We start from the raw sequence: 16,518 nt of genomic DNA, 5'->3' as shown, positions 1-16,518 counted from the left end.
TTTAATGCTGAGGGTTTAAAAGGTAATTATCAGATTTAATTTGAAGAAGATTTCCAAAGCCAAGGTAGAAAGGATAAATATTGGACTTAATGTGAAAGAATCTTAGATGCGGAGGGGTTGCCTTGTAAAATATGGCCTTGTTTTGAAAGAAAATATCATGGGGAGGGATCAGTCTTGCCATTATGGTAATAAGTTTGGCTTGGAGGCGGGTATATATACCGCAACAAACCCTAACCCTAACCAAAAGAGTGCAGCCGCCATCATCAGTTCATCAGCCGCCACCATCTCGTTTCAGATCAACGGACGGTCACAACGGCCACCAGACTCCCACCAGGTTTGCTGCCGGCAAGGGAGAGTTCAACGAGTCGGAGTGTTGGGGCAGCGGGAGTCGAATGAGCAAAGCCGCTGCCAGTCGAGTTTAAGCGTCCTTCCGTTCGTTGAAGAGCACCGCCACGACTGTCGAACGTCGTGATCAATGCAGAACATCGCGAGGGTCGTCATGGCTGGGTGGCGCGATCGTCGTTATCGTTCTCCGGCTAGGATTCAACCTCCTTCTCCTCCTTCAATTCGTTGTTGCTCCGCCGCCCACTGTGTCATCATTGTAGCGTCATCGGGAACGGGGTATAAATTCAACGATTCCAGCTGCCAAGTCGGAGGCTGAGGGCCGCCGTTCGCGTCGTGCCTCACAGGTATTGATGTGTTGTTGGGCAGAAGATCAAGAGGGACCACCGCCACCACCGTGAGGTGGTGGCTGTTATCGCAAAGGAGTTGCTGCCATCGCCGTGAGCCACCGGGTGGGTGGCTAAGCTCTTTGAACAAATCAGAATAGCGTATATTGGGTTGTAGATGGTGTTAGTTTGGCCGGAAAATCGAGTATAGCCACCACCACCACCGTGAGGTGGTGGCTGCCGCCATGAACCACCAATGTGTGTGTTTAATGTAGTTAGTGTGTGTTTATTTTTGGTTAAGGCGTTGTAAAGTGTAATTAGAATTGAAAACCACCACCTTAGGATGGTGGCTGCCGCCACCGGCCGCCGTGTCGGGTGGCGGTGTGTTTTGCCTCGTTGTGATCGATTCATTTGGGGTGCTTGAAACCCTAGTGGGCCTTGTAAGCCCTAATGGGCCCAATAAAGCCCTAATTGACATAAAAGGCCAACAAATTTATAAATGGGCTAATATTTGGATTGGAAACCCCTAATTTGGGGAATTAACCGGGACACGCGGGAATTATTTAATAACTTGAGATATTAAATAATAATCATTGGCAAGGATTAATCTAAGCGATATCGGACCTCATGGATTAAGTCCTTAGAGGATTAAGTCCTTAATGGGTTAAGTAGGAAACTTAACCCTAATCATCATTTTATGTGAAACTCTAATTTCATTTGAGTTTATTGTTGGGCCTCCCTATTGGGTTATTAATGGGCCATCCATAGTCAAGCAATTGGACTAGAATAATTTAATGGGCCTAGGGTAAGACCATGTAAGGGGTTTGGGCCCAATTTGGGAAATTGGGCTATAGATGGGCTATAGTTTGGGCCTTTATGATTATGTGATATTGGGCCATTAGAATGTTGAATGTTGGACTGGACTAAATGGTTGGGCCTTATGGTAAGACCTTGTAAAGGTTTGAGCCCAATTTGGAAAATTGGGTCATATGTTGGGCTTTGATTCCTAGTTGGCTTTGGGCCTTGGGCTTAAATAGCTAAGCCTGGGGTAATGTAGTAATTTTCCAAGTATGTATTATGGTTATGTGTTGGGACCCAATTATTAATTGGGTGTTGTTTTGGTGTTGACAGTTCAGGAATCTGTCAGCCAGCAGCTGGGGTTGAGTCTGCGGGACTTCAGCAGTGTGCGATTGTGTCTACGGGACTTCAGCAGTGTGAGGTGAGTTACCTTCCAGTAGCGGTGGGTCTACGGCCACAATGTCGGCCCATTAGTAGGAGTTGTATGTTAGATGATTGTCTTTGTGGTATTCATCGAGGTTTGCTACTACCTGATATGTTATGTGCTAGTATGATATGATGTTATATGCTAGTAGCAGTAGGGGAGATAGTCCCCAAGATTTTCGGTCGATAGGGCCGAAGGGGGTAGTCATACCCAGCCATGCTAGATAGAATATGATTATGTGTTACATGTTATGTGGTAGTAGTAGGGGGTGAAGTAGTCCACAGTATCCGGTCGAGAGGACCGAAGGGGAGGCCAGCACCTAGATATGCTAGGCAGTATCCGGTCGAGAGGACCGAAGGGGAGGCCAGCACCCAGATATGTTAGGCAGTATCCGGTCGAGAGGACCGAATGGGAGGCCAGTACCCAGGTATGCTAGGCAGTATCCGGTCGAGAGGACCGAAGGGGTAAGTCGGGCACCCAGATATGCCTGGCAGTATGTATGATTATATGTATTTGTATGGTATGTGGTATGATTGGGGAACTCACTAAGGTTTGTGCTTATGGTTTATAGTTTTGGTTTCAGGTACTCGTTTTCAAAGGAAAGGAGTCGGCTTGATCGCAGCGCATCACACTATGTTTTCTGCACATGAGATCTTTGGGATTACACTCTGATATGGTTTTATGATAATATGTTTCAATTACTGACACTTTGGATTGACACGAGATATTATTATGAATGTTTTTATATTGATGGTTTTATGTAATAACTTATTTAAAAAAAATGAAATTTTGGCCTTGAATTTTGAGATGTTACACATTAGGTTAAACATTAAAATGCTTAAACTTAATTACCAATGGGTTCCCACAGGTCACATTTCAAAATCGTCCAAAGATCTTGTAACTTCTTTATGTTTCTTATCTGATAAACAGGACATATCATGGGAAATAGTATCTTGTGTAGATAGTAATGGTAAACCCAGTTTCAAAATGGATTGGATTCCTAAAACCAACTAATCCCGCACTCTGTGTCAGAGCAGCTATGAAGGAATATCATCAGACTTCGTTATGTTGATAGTGGCTGTTCCGGGCACATGACAGGAGACATCTCTCAACTGCACGACATTCAGAACTTTAATTGAGGGTCATCTGGATGCAACATCAATTGCTGAATTACGGTATGAATTTTCTCAATACTTCTGAGCTTTTCTTAAAATGATTCGTTTTGAAGACTAAAAGTTTTTTTGATTTGTAAATTTTGTATTTTATTTTGGTTTTCGTTAAATTTGTTCATATTTTTTCCTCTATGCACAAATTTAGGGGAAGAATTAAAACCAATAAAAAAATCATAAAATCAAAAATCCAAGAATATTGTTTTTGAGCGTATTTTAATTTTATTTTTATTTTTAGTTATTTTTTAATTTTTGCTTTTATCTCAAAAATATTTCATTTGTCTTAAAACGAGAATTTTAAAAGAAGAAGAAACTCAAGGAGACGGTGTCAGAATTTTCTGAGCAAGGAGAAGAAACCTGGAAAGGAATTGACTAACGTTACACTTCACACTACTTCCACAAGGAATTGAAGGCATGAGACTGTACAAAATGTCAGTTAGGCAGTATCTTTCTAAGAATTGTCGTATACAAGGAATTGAAGGCATTAAACTGTACAAACTATCACTTAGGCAGTTTCTTTCTAAGAACTGTCGTATTTAAGGAATTGAAAGTATGAAACTGTACAGATTGTCAAAATTGGTCTTGTCGGTTATCTTTACCTAAGAACTGTCACGGCACCAGGGCGATTCACCCAACCGGGAAATAGATATCATTGAAAATCCCGCCCAGGGTCTTGACATTCTTTTTGTCATGCAAAACTGCTGAGAGTCGAATGTAATCTCGGATACATTCTCCGTAGGTAAGGAATTAACGGTATTGGCACCAGGGTGATGCACCTCGCAAGACACGATTATCGCTGAATGTCCCGCCAAGGGCCTTGGCTTTGTGTCATGCCAAACTGTGAAAATATGTCTTCGGATGCATTTTTTGCAGGAATGGTTTTGTGAGTTATTCCTCATTAACTCTTAATGGCACTAGAATGGTACACTCAGCTGAGATTCGAAAACCATTGAACGTCTCACCAAGGGCCAAGTTAACTTGTTGACTTGAAAAACTGTATTGAGATCTTTGATCGAGGATATGCAGGGGCTAACATCAAAATAGCCACGAGTAGTTCTCTGATACTCAACAAATCGTAGTGCGTTCCTCCGGATTCACACAGATACTGCGAGTAGTCTCCATCTGAGCCAAGGCTGGGTCCTTGAACAACTGTGATGAGAAGGGTTTTTATAACTCTAGTCATGATTACTTTTCAAGACACATTTGTGATCGTTAAAGAATATTCATTCGAAGGAACAAGAAGTGAAGATTATCCTCCAACACACATCCTTTCAACCCCAGAAGCAAGGTGAAGCTGTATTTGAAGTTATATGACAAATTCCATTGAAGCCTCCTCAATCAATTTGTTGCTATCTATGAACGTGCTGAAGTGATACAGAAAAATCGGTCTCTCTGTGACTATCTCTGAAGTATTTCAAAGCTGAATGTGCTGATTTTCAAGAACCTATACAAGAAGCCTCTATATCCAATGTGCGTTCAAAGTCAAATTTTAAAGGAAGTCCAATTATTCAAGATAAAGTCATTCATGTAGAAATTCATATGTTCATCTTGAAGTTGTGAAAAAATCTAATATAAAAGCTAAAAGTGAAGAACGAAGAGAAGATTGAAAAGAAAAGAAAGCTATAAACCAAGGGGGAGATTGTTGGGACATGATTTGTGGTTTATACTTTGCTTTATGTAGCCTTTAGATTTCTCGGTCTAGGACCGAAAAAACTAGGACTTCGGTGGTACTGTTTGGATCGAAATCATGATGTGATTTTGGTGGGCTTAATGATGTTTTCGGTTGGGTTTTGGGTTGGGTATTTATATTTAGGTCTAGATATATATAGTATTGTTTCAGCCGTGTAAAAGGGTTGGTCATTCTTATCAAGCGGATATCGAGTTTAGAGAGACAGATAAAGAACCGAGAGTTATTGAGAGTCTTATGTACCAGACTATTAATCAATATAGTGTGTATTGAAGATTCAATATTGTGTTCCTAATTCATTATAACTTTTTTGCATTAATCATTAGATTGGGATTCCGCACTAATCTTAGTGATTTCGATTGATACGCCAGATCGGGTTTTACAGATTCCCGATATGTCAACATCAAAACAATACCCAATTAACCATTTGGGTTTTAATGCGTAACCATAAATCCACACTTGGGGTAAAAGGACCATTTTACCCCTAGTTTGGTCCAAGACCGAGGCGCAAACTCACACTTTGAAGGCCTAAAAGCCAAATAATCAACCACGGCCCAACTATGGCCCAATTTTCCAAATTGGGCCCAAACCCCTCACATGGGCCTTACCCTAATGCCCATCCAAAAACCCTAATCCTTATACCTGTTCTTAGATGGCCTATCAAGAATCCAAACATCTAAGCCCAACAGATTAGCCCAACTCAAAACCCAACATATTTAGGGTTTTCACATAAAATGACAATTAGGGTTAAGTAATACACTTAACCCTTTAAGGACTTAATCAATTAAACACTTAATCCGTTAAGTCCATCATTCTACTAGGTCAATCATACGATGTGGTTGGGCATAAGTCATAACTTCAATCCAATGGTCCAAAACGCGGGTCCCGAAAAATCAAAAACTAACATCTCAAAAATTAGGATTTTCTAAACCCTAATTAGGGTTTCCAATCCAACCACAAGTTAATTAGTCCAATGGTTAATTTTTTTACATAAATTAGAGTCTAAAAAGTCAGGCACCACCCACTGCCACCTCGGGCAGTGGTGGTTGATGGTGGTTCACGGCGGCAGCCACCACCTCACGGTGGTGGTGGTGAGTTTTCTTCCGTTTCCTGGCCAAGCAAAATCCATACAACAATAAACCCATGAAATACGCTCACACACACACACCAAATCACGCACACATCCAGCCCCCACGGTGGATGGTGGCGACAAAAGAAATGGTAGTAACGACAGCCACCATGGCTGGCGGCCATGGTGGTTCTTCTCGGTTACCGGCCAACGAACACCCGCACATACACAGCTCGGGTTCTAACAGCAACACATATACATACATGACACAAGACCACAACTCCCAAACACCGACTAGGCGGATGATGACGCTGGAACAAGCAGAAATGGCGACCAAGTGCCACCGGCGGCAGCAACCGATGTACACGACGTCAAACACACTGAGAGGAACGAACGAGAGGAGGGAGAAGTCGCATATGGCCTTACCAGAAGCTTTCCGGTCGCTCATGACCCACACAGCAACAAACACAGCCCATTTTTCGACCTTCGGCGGTCATCCCGGCTGCTCACGACATCTTCGGTAGCAGAACTGTGGTGGTGGCATTCATCATCAAAGCAGCGGCGACTGAGAAGGCTTCTAAAGTGGTGGCGGTTAGAGAAGGATACGCTAGGGTTAGGGTTCCTTGGTGGTGTATCATGAAACGGGAAAGGAAGGGGGAACCGGGTCTAATCCCTTGTTCCTTTCAAATATTATTCATTTATTTCAAGTTTAGCCATCCTCCACCAAAACCTTTCAACTTAACTCCAATATTTACCAAACATCCCCTGAGTTCAGAATTTCTTTACAAAAACCATCCCGGAAATTACACTTTAACCCATTAAATCCAAAATTATGGCATTTAACTCCTGGAACCAACACCCTACTAGAAATATTATGGATTTAAGACTAAAATAAAATAATATGTAAATATAAATTTACAACTCGGGGTTAATGGTTTATTATTAATTTACTTATTTAATTAAAGTTTAAACGAAATGTTACAATTATCCCCCACTTAATTTAGATTTCGTCCTCAAAATCATCCCTTACCATTCCCGACACGCCAAACAACTTGAGCAACTCGGCCACAACCCTTAGCTTACCACAACCTTCCCAAAGCAACCAAAACCAACCCTCTCAGAGCTCTACAACCCGAAGGTGAACGAATTCCTTGCAACAAAATCACATTTACTCAATCTGAAATTTGATGTCTCGAGATGGTCCGACTCCCTGATAGACTGTCCATACTGAATTATTATTGATGAATCCCGTCCACATATCTCCCAGCTAACTACTCAACTTCTAATAACTCGAGGTTCCCACTAGAAAACAGATTCACAGACCAAATTTCCCTGCAAGACTCTTATACTTGACAGAAGGCTTAGATAATCTTTCAAGTAGAAGATTCATCCCTGCAACACTTAGACTCAGATGAGAGCTGTGCAACAAAGTCAAATCAATTACTCTAAGATTATTTAATCCAAACTGCAAGTGACTTAGCACTTTCGCTCAACAAGCTACTCCACACACGCATGAATCCGCAAGTTACTACTATTGCCCGAAGCATCACGCTGCCTCCTGGTTGTTTTCCAAAATCCACCGAGACCACCCTGGTCCCAATTCATCCGCCAGTTAACTGAATTACCAGGTTCCAGCAGGGATGCTGAGTCCAAAGACTCCCACACAGTTGCCCCTCGCGTCTTCCGACAGAAAGCCTCACAGGCAATGACTACCCAAACCATCTCGACACTAAACTGATGCTAAACCGGATGCTACATGATCAGCTGTAGTCTTTCCTCATACCCTGTCTCTTGCGACCTACCGATTCCTGATTCCAACAAGCTGTGGCCCTCCCACGGCCTTACGAACTGATCCGCCTTGGACTAAACCATCTGAAGAAATTCGCGAGCAAGTCACAGATCTACCGCAATCTCATCGTTGAATAGGGACCGGTGAGTGCTACGGGCCACCCCACAGTCTTACCACACTCCCACACTGACTGACCACTAGTGAATGCCACGGGCCACCCCGCAGTCTTACAACACTTCTCATGCTATCTGACCGCTAGTGAATGATACGGTCCACCCCGCAATCTTACAACACTTCTACACTAACTGCTAATTAGTGAATGCTATGGGCCACCTCGCAGTCTTATAACACTTCTACACTAACTGCCAACTAGTGAATGCTACCGGCCACCCCGCAGTCTTACAACACTTCCACTTACCATAATTGCAGCCCAATGCCTTACCACTAATCTATCAATTCGAACAAACACCCAAGCGAAACTCGAGCCATGTCTGGGACCCCGACCTGGTTCCCCGAAGCCTACTATCAATAACCAAGACAACGCGATCTCAGTGTTGGTAAGTTTCCCGAACTTCCAACTCACACAATCCTCAATCCCAACAGCCACTTGGGTCGCCTTCCTTTCCGACGGGGATGCAAAACTCATCCAAGCTTCAAAACCGCTCCTACTTCTGAATGATTCTCCCATATTTTGATTCGACTAAATTCTCACAGCATACGATAATTGAAGAATTCCCAATCCTTCTCACTTCCCCACGATGGATCCGATAACAAACAACGCTTACCAACTAGTGCTCCATCACTAGCCAATCCCGAAAAGACCACACAACTTCTAAAGACCAGATGAACACTTCCCGAATCCCTGCGAAACAGATAGCCCCTAATGCTTGAAATGATACTACACTCAATTCTTAAATACCAAAAGACAGCTGCTCCAACCAATACCTCAACAATGAGCCACTTCCCTTGGTGCTTCCATTAGCTAATCAATAACGGTTACTAAAACCACCGAATCCTGACGATGTTGAATAACCATCCTGCGGAACCCTGACCACATACCTTCCACACAATACCCCTGAACTGATCTCGACCATAAACCAAGATAATATTGAACACTCCCAACCCGCAAATAGGGAAATGACCTTTCGCTAACCATTAATAATTCATAGCATGCAAATGGAATATGTGATCACTTGAAGATATAACCCAAACATAAGCAGGGAAACAAATCCAGAGATACACTTACCCAAACCCTTGGAACGAAAAACTCCATCGTGCAGTTTCCCACTAGTGCTGCATCGAATCCGGCCCTACTGGCCTCTCAAAAGCTGATATGAAATCTTGGGTCTCTTCCCGGGACCCTCCAATATATGCACATTATCTGATCCCATCTTCCCAATGTGCTCCAAATCAATCTCCCGCTCTCGGGCTCTATAGATCATATCATTCAGGGTCTCGCACGCCAAGATACTCACGAACTCCCTGATATCATTCCGCAGTATATCATGATACCTCACCTCCTTCATTGCTTCATCTGCTGTATACTGCAGTACAAAATAAGCGCTCTCCCGAAACTTGGCAGTGATCTCTGCCACAGTCTCAATAGTCTAGCGGAGATCCAGAAACTCTTGTGCCAACTGCTGCACCTCGATCGCCCGGTCAAACTCCGCCCGGAATCTGGTTGAAAAGTCATCACATGACATAGCATCAACCGCATCATCACCCAACTCGCTACCAACCTCTTCCCACCAATCACGTGCCCTGTCCTTCAAGAGGCAGGAAGCAAGTCGGACCTTGTCCCCTTCGGGACAACGGCTGGTACAAAAAGCATTAGCGACATCTGCCAACCACATGCTATTAGTAATGGGGTCTCCAGCCCCATGATAATCTGGAGCTCCACAAGCTCTGAACTCCGGAAACATCAACGCACACGTCCTCATGGCCACCATCTCAGTGCGGAATACGCTCAGTCCGTCATCAAGAATCTCCAAAATGCCCTCATTGACCGCACCGAAGATCAAAGGAGTCTGGTAAATGATATTGCGCATAATCTCAAATAAAATAAACCTCTTCATTCGATCATCGAGCATCCCGACTCTAGAGTCCGAGCCTGATCCCTCGCCAGCACCAGAACTGCCATCTAGTCTACCACGTAGCGTCACCATACTCGAAAATATACCATAAAAATCATCAAAATACTCATCATAAATCGAGGGATCACACACACTACAAGTTCCCTGGTTTTATCTCAGCCCTCCTTGACTCGAGTACGGATCCTCTTCTTTTAGTAGTACGGGCCCGTACTACCTTCCACATCTATCTGTACTTTCCTCAAGGATTGCCTTGACTTCACCAAGTCCCTTTCACTACTACTGCTCTCCGCACTAATCTCATCCTAGGCTTACCCTAGGGTAATCTCCGACCCACTCTCTTCCATCAGCTGCATAAGAAGTCCCTGCTACCTCCCCTAAGACCAGATAATTCTTCGAAGGAAAGGTCTCACACTACAACGGTTGGAATCAAACGAGAGCTACGCAATAGGGCTAAACCTAACCTTCTGAAATTATTTAGTCCTCGTAATATGTAACTTAGCGTATTCGTTTACTAGTTAGTTAAAGATAACGAGAACTCCTAAAAGCACAAAGCAAGATGCATTCGAGCATCGAGTAACCAAAACCAGGCATATCCTAAACAGGTTATCATATCACTTACTAATCAGTACTAGCATGCAGTTCAATAAGCTCATACAGGAGGCATACAAGGCATCCTTCCTAGATCCTTAGCCCTAATCTAGCATGCAGTTCACATATTCACAATTCATATCATAATATAAACATGTATGGGTAATTTGGTAGGACTTAGTTGAGCTCGGTTGATTGCATGCACCACACCTTTTTCTCTTTTTAAAATCCTTTTTATAAAAATGGTTTTCTTTTGAAAATTTCTACCAAGTCCTTAGTCTGAGTTCAGACACACCCGAGAGTGTGCCCAAATCCCTCAAACCAAGGCTCTGATACCAACTTGTAACACCCGAAAAATCAAGGGTAAAAATTTCATTTTTATTATAGTCAAAACACAAATGCCATTTAAATCCAAACATTCCAAAAACATTGCTAATTAAAAAAAATTATCAGAGTTCATCCCAAAATCACATATGGCAGAAAACATGGGTGTGTGCGTTGCGATCAAGCCGGTCCCTTCCTTTCCAAACCAGTGATACCTGAAACCATAAACAGAACTGTAAATACGAAACTTAGTGAGTTCTCCATAACATACCCTACCCAATCCATATAATCACATAAACCATATTCACCACATAAGCCATGCATACATATAAGGATGCCATGGAAACCATCCAAGGTCTTAAATCGGGTTCCATGGCAACCCCCACACGGTCTTAGCCCACCGCCATGGGAACCCCCACATGGTCTTAACTACCTGCCATGGGAACCCCCACATGGTCTTAACTAACTGCCATGGGAACCCCCACATTGTCTTAACTAATCAAAAGAAATGTCATACAAGCCATATAAGCCATACATACAAACATATAAGGATGCCATGGAAACCCTCCAAGGTCTTTCTTCGGGTGCCATGAGAACCCCCACATGGTCTTAACTATCTGCCATGGGAACCCCCACATGGTCTTCACATAAATACATAACATATTGATAACACATTTGTAATAAACACGACAGCTAAGTAACTAACTGCCATGGGAACCCCCACATGGTCTTCACATAAATGCATAACACATTGATAGCACATTCGCAAATACCCAATATACGCAAGAGTCACGAAGACAGCTAGCATACTACATAGCATAATCATGGTCCAGCCTTGGTGCGTGCGACCCATTGGTATGGTGAGGAGACTCACCTCACACTGCTGAAGTCCCACAGATAAAACTCTAGCTGCTGGATGACAGATTCCCGAATTGTCAACATGAAAACAACACCCAATTAGCCATTTAGATTTCAATGCATAACCATAAATCCACACTTGGGGTAAAAGGACCATTTTACCCCTAACCTAGCTTGGTCCAAGACCCAGGCCCAAACTCACACTCTGAAGGCCCAAAAGCCAAATAATCAACCAAGGCCCAACTATGGCCCAATTTTCCAAATTAGGCCCAAACCCCTCACATGGGCCTTACCCTAAAGCCCATCCAAAAACCCTAGTCCATATACTTTTTCTTAGATGGCCTATCAATAATCCAAACATCTAAGCCCAACAGATTAGCCCAACTCAAAACCCAACACAATTAGGGTTTTCACATAAAATGACAATTAGGGTTAAGTAAAACACTTCACCCTTTAAGGACTTAATCCATTAAGGACTTAATCCATTAAGTCCATCATTCTACTATGTCAATCATACGATGTGGTCGGGCAAAAGTCATAACTTCAATCCAATGGTCCAAAACGTAGGTCCCCACAAATCCAAAACTAACATCTCCAAAATTAGGGTTTTCTAAACCCTAATTAGGATTTCCAACCCAATCACAAGTCAATTATTCCAATGGTTAAGTTTTTACATTAATTAGAGTCTAATAAGTCAGGCACCACCCACTGCCACCTCAGGCAGTGGTGGTTGACGGTGGTTCATGGCGGCAGCCAGAACCTCACGGTGGTGGTGGTGAGTTTTCTTCGGTTTCCTGGCCAAGCAAAATCCATACAACATTAAACCCATGAAATACGCTCACACACACACACCAAATCACGCACACAACCACCCCCAACGGTGGCTAGTGGCGGCAAAAGAAATGGTAGAAAGCGACAGCCACCATGGCTGGCGACCATGGTGGTTTTTCTCGGTTACCGGCTAAAGAACACCCGCACATACATAGATTGGGTTCTAACAGCAACACATACACATACACGACACGAGACCACAGCTCTCAAACACCGACTAGGTGGTTGATGACGCTGGAATAAGCAGAAACGGCGACCAAGGGCCACCGGCGGCAGCAACCGACGTACACGACGTCAAACACATCGATAGGAATGAACGAGAAGAGGGAGAAGTGGTAGATGGCCTTACCAGAAGCTTTCCGGTCGCTCACGACCCACGCAGCAACGAACACAACCCATTCGTCGGCCTTCGGCGATCATTCCGGCTGCTCACGACGTCTCCGGTAGCGGAACTGTGGTGACTGAGAAGGCTCCTAAAGTGGTGGCGGATGGAGAAGGATACGCTAGGGTTAGGGTTCCTTGGTGGTGTATCTTGAAATGGGAAGGGAAGGGGGCACCGGGTCTAATCTCGTGTTCGTTTCAAACATTATTCATTTATTTCAAGTATAGCCCTCCTCTACTAAAAATTTTCAACTTAACTCCAATATTTACCAAACATCCCCTGACTTCGGAATTTTTCTACAAAAACCATCCCGGGAATTACACTTTAACCCATTAAATCCAAAATTATGACATTTAACTCCTGGAACCAACACCATGCTAGAAATATTATGGATTTAAGACTAAAATAAAATAATATGTAAATATAAATTTACATCTTGGGTTTATTATTTATTTAAATTTCAAACAGAATGTTACAAAAACTTTGTTTCTTCACTCCTAACGGATAATCTTGTCACTTCCCCGCTTCACCACCACTCATTCACTCATCGGAAACCAGCTCCTTCTCGTCACATCTTCGATCTCGTTTTCGCCAGCTGTCACTAGATTTATTTTCACTGGATCTGGATCTGAAGCAGAAGGCCACCAGATCTGGTTCCCGATCTAGTTTTACCGTGCACGTCCTAGAGGTTTTTCGATCTATTTTTACCGACTGCCATGGAACTCAAACTGTATCTCAGACCAGCAAGGCAGTGAATGCTTCACCGGTGCTCTCCATCTCTATTTTGTATGTCGAAAATGTAGCTACATATGTAAGCTCTTTTCTCCGGTAGCCATCTGTATTTCTGTATTTTTTTTCTTTCTCTTAATATGGAACTATGAAATTAGGAAGAGTGGGTTTCCATGAACAAAGTTTTATCAAAACATGAAACCAATGAACATCTAACCACCAAATATTCAGCATTTGTCAAGACACCAAGAAAGTAAGCAAAAATGAAAGGAATTTGATTCTTCCCATGAACAAAGTCACATATTCACGAATTTGAGATCAATCAAGTTCCACAAGAGGAACTGAGGAACATAAAGACATTAATTTCCTTTTAAAATCAATTGAAATTTTCAAAAACCCTAAATGGTCCTATTTTGGAGTTTTGAGAGATGATTTTAAATAAACATCAAATGGACCCTAAACAAAGAAAGAATCTAAAAATTTTGTAACCTGTTTTCGAAATTGAAGAATTTGGATGTTTTTTTCTGACTACCTGATCAAATGCCCATCTGAATGATCAAGCATGAAGGGTAAGGAAGTGAACCGACACTAAATACCCTTTTCGCAATATTTTAATATATATATATATATATATATATATATATATATATATATATATATATATATATATATCCTTACATTATTGACCTTGACAACTCATCACAAAATGTATACAACTTTTACAGTTATGATAGTATTACATGCATCGCAATATTTTAATATATATATATATATATATATATATATATATATATATATATATATATATATATATATATATATATAACTTTTACAGTTATACAGTTATGGTAGTTTGTGTCATTGTATTTAAAAAAGATAGAGTATTGACCTGGTAACACAAAAAGTAACTTTTGAGTTTTACTTCTTTTATAATTCATATCACGTACTTTTTCATGTAGTTTCTTTGCTTTGACTTTCGCTATACACAAACACTGATTTTCTTTACATGTATCAATTATCATATTTATTAGAGGCTTTCGACATTATAAATCCCTACATGTTTGGGATTAAAAGTAATTGTTAAAATATATAAATAGAATTTTGCAATTAGTGTATAAAAACTATGGATGGAAACCTATCGGATAGGAATGAAAATATTAAAAATATTTATTAAAATATGTGATCACACTTAATTTTATATTTCAATACACATGTCAAAATCTCTTTTCGTTATATATGTAATCACATGTGATTATACATATTAACATGGTGATTGTTTGTTTTTTAAAATACTATATATATTATATGTGATCAGATACATATAATTACATGTGAAAATACTATATAAATCATATATAAATCACATAATCACATGTAAAATACTACATTGAAAATACTATATAAATCATATGTGATTAGATGCACTTAATCATATGTGATTAAATACACAAGAAGAATAATTGAATCGAAAATAAGAAATAAATCACCTCCACATAGATAATATGTGATCAAATACATATGATTAAATACACTACAATAATTATTGAATAGAAAACGCAAAAACGAATCTTGTCCACGTAAATCACATGTTATTAAATGTATGGGAACAACTAGTTAATCGAAAATTCAAAAATAAATATTGTCCACATAATTCATATGTGGTTTAATACATATAATCACATGTGATTATATGTTATCTAATCACATATGATTTATTCAGATAATATTCATTTTCAGTTTCTCGAATTAATATTTATTTTTGTTTATTTAATCACATGTGATTATATCTATCTAATCACATATAATTTATATGGACAAAAATGAATATTGTCTATATAAATCATATGTGATGAAAGACATATATAATCACATGCAATTATTTACACGAGAACAACTATTGTATCAAGAACGTGAAAAACAAATCTTTGTCCAAATTATTCATATGTGATTAAATACTTATAATCACATGCGATTAAATACATGATAAAATTATTGAATCGAAAATGCAAAAAACGAATATTTTCCATATAAGTCATATGTGATTAGTGGTGGTGGTGGTTGGTGATGTTAAGTGGCGGGTAGTGATGGTGGTGGTGGTGGTTGGTGGTTGTGGGTGGTGGTGATGGTGGTGGGTGGTGGTTTTAGTTGGTGGTAGGTGGGGGTGGGGATGGCGGTGGTTAGTGGTAGGGGTGGTAGTGACGGGTGGTAGTGATGTTGGTGTTTAGTGGTTTTGGTGAGTGGTGGGTGGTAGGTGGGGGCGATGGCGGTGATAGGTGGTGGTTATGGGTGATGGTTGGTAGCGGTGGCAAGTGGTAGGTATGGGTGGTGGTGGTGGGTGGTGGTAATGGGCGGTGGTTATGGGTGGTGGTGACGTATGGTGGTGGTTGAATGTTGTTAGGTGGTAGGTGGTAGGTGGTAGTTGGTGGTGGGTGGTGATGGAGGTGGCGGGTGGTGGTTTTGGTGGGTGGTAGTGACGTATAGTGGTGATGGGTGGTAGTAGTGGGTGGTGATGGGTGCTGATGGTGGCAGGTGGTGGTGATTGGTGATGTAGGTGGGTGGGGGTGGTGGTGGTAGTGATGAGTGGTAATGGTGGGTTGCGGTGTTGGTTAGGTGGTGGTAGGTGGTGAGGGTGGTGGTTTTGATGGGTGCTGGATGGGGGTGGTGGTAGCGGGTGGTGGTGGGTAATAATAGGTGGTAGTGGTGGCGAGTGGTGGTGGTGGCTGTGGTGGTGGGTGGTGGTTACTGGTGGAGGAGTTGGTGGTTGGTGGTAAGTAGTGGTGGTGGGTGGTGTTGGTTAGGCGGTGAGTGGTGTTGGTAAGTGGGTTTTTTTAATTGTTTATAACTATTTTTTGATTTTTATGAATACTATTTTATAATTTTAATTCAAAAAAAATTGTGTGGTATTCGAAGAATTATCTGGTGTTGGCAATATGTAATTGTATTAGTGAGCTAGTTAGAGAAGGTTAAGTGGAGTTCCTTCTATAGGTGATGGCGAAGAGTAGTGTGGTGATTGCCCTAGGAAAGCCTAGGAAGAGATTTAGTGCGGGGAGCCTTGTCTTGTTAAGGATTGTATGTATGAATAGGAAGTGACTTGGAGGATTCAAGGCAA

The 16,518-nt window shown here is 41.5% G+C and overlaps 1 long non-coding RNA gene across 1 annotated transcript; it reads left to right on the top strand.

Moving 5' to 3' along the window:
- Positions 1 to 257: 257 nt before the first annotated feature.
- Positions 258 to 2,678, top strand: LOC145133121 (uncharacterized). The gene is made up of 3 exons (XR_013718417.1): positions 258 to 794; positions 1,800 to 1,887; positions 2,474 to 2,678. It is a non-coding gene; the product is annotated as an uncharacterized LOC145133121 (long non-coding RNA).
- The last annotated feature ends 13,840 nt before the right edge of the window (positions 2,679 to 16,518 follow it).

Source organism: Lactuca virosa, chromosome 8 (assembly GCF_052849685.1).
Source record: "Lactuca virosa cultivar CGN04683 chromosome 8, Lactuca_virosa_CGN04683_v6, whole genome shotgun sequence".
NCBI lineage: Eukaryota > Viridiplantae > Streptophyta > Magnoliopsida > Asterales > Asteraceae > Lactuca > Lactuca virosa.
This window is presented reverse-complemented; position numbering and strand designations above follow the sequence as displayed.